The 4535-nt window shown below is 37.9% G+C and overlaps 1 pseudogene; it reads left to right on the forward strand.

Annotated features, from left to right (window-relative positions):
• The first annotated feature begins 3402 nt into the window (after nt 1–3402).
• On the forward strand, nt 3403–4286 carry LOC149132170 (uncharacterized; annotated as a pseudogene).
• Nucleotides 4287–4535: the final 249 nt, after the last annotated feature.

A 4535-nucleotide genomic window follows, 5' to 3' on the forward strand; every position in this document is an offset into this window, starting at 1 on the left:
ATTTTTTCTTCACAGGAATAAGCTGGAAATCTTCATCGATATAACCGATTTTCAGATATTTTACTTCCTTTTAAAAAATGCAGATTCTGTGAATAAAACAAACTACATCCGATGTTTCTTAATGAGACATTTCAACTTCTTTTCAAATTATGTCGTTACAAACAGATGTCACGATTCGATAGAATATTACCCACGTGATCAACAGTATTTTTTTTGCGTATGAACAGATTAAAAGTTTTGTTTGCCAGAAGTCGCAAACTTACCCAGTTCTTTTTTGCACAATGTACTCTATTTTTCAATTACACACTCAAATAGGCTTTTACCAAAACTGGTTCTTCTCTGAGTGTTCTGAAAAATCGGTCTATCTTCAACCACTATGGAGATCATCAAGAACAATAAAGGAGGTTCTAAATTGTCTGTACAAGGCTACTTATACATCAAAAAGAGCTCAAATAGTACACGAATACGTTGGGAATGTTCTCAGAGAAAAGCATTTTCTTGTAAAGGTTCTGTTCATACAGACCGGGAGCTAAAGCATAGCCACGACCCAAATCCTAACAGGGTTAAAGCAGCCAAAATGAAAAGACAGTCACTTTCACCAACAGAGTGTAAGGAAAGTTTTTGTTTGTCCTAAATCCATGAGAGTATCAATATAGAGGGGGAAGAACTGGGAAATAGCTGAAAATTAGTTGTTCTGCACGCAGAGGAGGAAAGTGGCAAGAGAGAGAGAGAGAGGGAAAGAGAAGAGTTATAGGAGAGAGTAAGAGAGGAGGAGAATTTGGAAGTAGAGAGAAAATAAGAATGACACAAGAAGGAAAGGATTAGAATGAGAAGGAAGGGAAGGAATATTGATAAGGTTAAGGCAGAGAGTGCTTATTTTATTTCCTTGCTGGCCGGCAGCAAGAATTTTGTCAATAATATTATCCACACACATGAATAGCTGGAATCAACTCTCTCTCTCTCTCTCTCTCTCTCTCTCTCTCTCTCTCTCTCTCTCTCTCTCTCTCTCTCTCTCACTCTCTCTCTCTCTCTCTCGCTCTCTCTCTCTCTCACACACACACACACACACGCACACAGATTATGCCTCAATGTGACTTGCAAAGATACTTGCATAATTTGGTTCCTTCCTGGTACTGATAGCAACTCTATTGCCTCATTTCTTAAGTTTCACTTGAAAAAGTGAAGCAATTGAATGTGAAGATGAAGTTAGAATAGTAGAGGAGGGTTTGTATTGAAGCTTAAAGACAGTCTGTTACTGTGAGGCAGTGCCATGAGGGTGTGATTTAATGTTCATAGTGAATGTAAGTTTGGAATTTGTGGGGAAAAAACCGTAAGCCGAAGATGTTTAGAGTATGGTTGCTGTCCTTAATGTGTGTTAGTAAGGCAGAGATGAGTAACGATAGCATTTGTTGAGGTACCATGAGAGACGTTCAGTGGGACAGTTACAAGTGGACATAAGAGGGTGGCAGGATTGTAGATTTTGGAGAGGAAGTAATTTGTTTATGTATGGTTCTGGAGCTTGCTTCTGATCGTGGCTGTTAATATCCTTAGTGGAGGCGCAATAGCGGACTCGCAGTCATAGGATCGCGGTTTCGATTCCCAGACCGGGCGTTGTGAGTGTTTATTGAGCGAAAACACCTAAAAGCTCCACGAGGCTCCGGCAGGGGATGGTGGCGAACTCTGCTGTAATCTTTCACCACAACTTTCTCTCACTCTTCTTTCCTGTTTCTGTTGTGCCTGTAATTCAAAGGGTCAGCCTTGTCACACTGTGTCACGCTGAATATCCCCGAGAACTACGTTAAGGGTACACGTGTCTGTGGAGTGCTCAGCCACTTGCACGTTTATTTCACGAGCAGAGTGTTCCGTTGATCGGATCAACTGGAACCCTCGACGTCGTAAGCGACGGAGTGCCAACAAAATATCCTTAGGAAGCTTGTTGTAGAAGAGAGGGTTGGTGGGTTGATGGAGTGCTTCTTACTTGAAAATATTGGTCCAGCAAACCATTATGATGTCATTCAGTTTGATAATGATAACATCTCAGTTACAGAGTTTCCAGGTAGTGTTAAGTTCTAATGGAGAATACTTTAATCTCCTGTGCCACTTATTCAAATAAAGAATGCTTAAATCATTGTAGCATTTGTTGACAAACTAGTCAACTGAGCAGTGTAAGTCCATGCTGGATGTCAAAGCTAGAATGATGTCTTTTGAGACTGATTTCAACATTCTGTTTTAGAAGGCCTTTAGTTGACATCAGTAGAGGAAACACTCAGTATTAATATCAGTAGATGTGATTTTAATACAGTATCATAAAATTAAGGACCATGTTCAGGACCATGCAAAGTTACCAGAGTGTTTCTTGTGAAATCCTATTTCTCTAAGCAACCAGGACAATTTTTTCAATCAACCATGATTGATGGTTGTTTAATCATACTTTCTGCTTAGAGAAATAGGATTTTATGTGATTAACTTTGCTTGACTGAACATGATTCTGCTATTACTTTAAATTGAATGTACTGTTTTTTTATGATTTATGAACCCACTCCACTCAAATAATACTGTTCAGCTCACAGCATCATACTTCTGAAGATTTCCTGAAAAAGGATCTTAACCCCAAAATATTGAAATACAAGGTAAAACTACAAACCATTAATTTGTGTTATTTCTTATAGCTTGCATTGTTTACCTAGATCAGATAGTGATTGATACAAACTATAAAGTTTTGATTTCAAGGATCAAGGCATATTAATCCAATATTTTGGTTTTACTGTAAACAGAAGCTGCTTCACAATAGCCATTGGTAAATACGTCCATTGCTCCAGCCGGGAAAGAATCGTGCACGGAAATGGCAGTCTCGCTTTCTGCAAACACGATCTGCATGGCTAGTTGTAAAGATTGCTAAGCTCCCAAGAAATGTATTTGTAAGGTTGATCGCAAGTGAGAAACATTTATGAAAATGTACAGATAAATAAGTTATCTTTATAGACCATAATTGTAATTATCTATATAATTGATAGTAAAGTTGGTATAAAATGAAATTAAATGAAGGTTTAGTCACAAATCGATTAAGTTGGTAAAGTTTTAACATTTTTGTAACAAGATAGTGTCTCTAAACATTGTAATGAAACAGGCACCAATATTTCTCTGACTTACGATTGGCTAGATTTTCGGTCGTGAAGTTTTGATCAAACCATTTGTTTCATTTTCAAAACTGAAAAGATTGGTTTTGAACGAACGTTTTTATAACTTCAACCTGCAACCAAATTGTTTTCTTTATTGCTTTTTCTTCAAAAAATTTTGACTGTTTGTTACGATTTTTTTTACCTTTGGTCTTATTTGTTGCTACTTTTTGAACTTTTTGTTTGTTTGAACGTTTTATTATTTTCTTAACGTTGTTCTCGGAAGATGGATTGCCCCCGACAACAAATGGTAAAAAATCTAACGAAAATTTCGTTAACTATCTGAAAGAAAATCAACTGATTGCTAACCAGAAGCAGTATACACGTGGGAATGATATGGATATAAGACCTTCACAGCGTGCAACAAACGGGATGGAATGGAGATGTAGAAACTGTCGGAAAAGAGTCTCGATTCGAAAGAACACGTTTGTGGAGAAGAGTAAACTTTCTGTCTACCAAATATTGCATATTATTTTTGACATCATTTTCGAAATGCCGGTAACCAGTTCTATGTGTCCGAACAATGTAAGTAAAGTCACGGCAATACAATGGTACGAGCATTGCCGTGAAATCTGTTCGCAGAAGTTATTGAAAGACAAAAAGAAATTGGGTGGCCCGAATCATGTCGTAAAAGTAGACGAAAGTTTGATGTTTCGTAGAAAAAATGAAGTAGGGCGTGTGGTGCAGTTGTTCTGGGTTGTTGGCTTCTACGATAACATCCAGAAAAAAAGGTTATTTGCAACACTTCAAGATAGAAAGGCAGAGACACTGGAGGCACTCATTATAGAAAACATAGAACCAGGGTCTATAATATTAACAGACCAGTGGGCCGGTTAGCGGAGCCTTGAATGACTTGGCTACATCCATGGAACTTTCAACCACTCTCGGAATTTTATGGGCCCCGAGGGTAGCGTATGAACAAACAGAGTTGAGGCATAATGGAGCCGAATTTAAAGACGACTGAAATGCAAATTCTGGTCAAGTGGAGATATGTGATGGTCGCACGTTGACGAAGCAATGTGTAGAGATATGTACAACATGACACGCGACCGATCGTGGGAGAACTATAAGACCTTCATCAAAAACATAGCAGAAATCTACCCACAATGATTTTTGAAAGGTATGTAAGCGATAAATCTCATAACATTTTTGTGTATTTTTTGGGCATGCCGACATGTGCGATTTCTTGGAATTTTTTTTTTTTGATGGTAAATAAGTCTAAATACGTTTTTTCTTAATTTTGCAGGCTGTCTCCCGTTCCACTTGACTGCTTCCAGTGTTTTTTGCCTTTCTATCAGTACCAAATTTATTTATCTTCTAAAGAGAGAATGGCATTGTCCTTTCTTTCACTTTTTCATT

Source organism: Octopus bimaculoides, chromosome Z (genome assembly GCF_046866305.1).
Source record: "Octopus bimaculoides isolate indiv1 chromosome Z, ASM4686630v1, whole genome shotgun sequence".
NCBI lineage: Eukaryota > Metazoa > Mollusca > Cephalopoda > Octopoda > Octopodidae > Octopus > Octopus bimaculoides.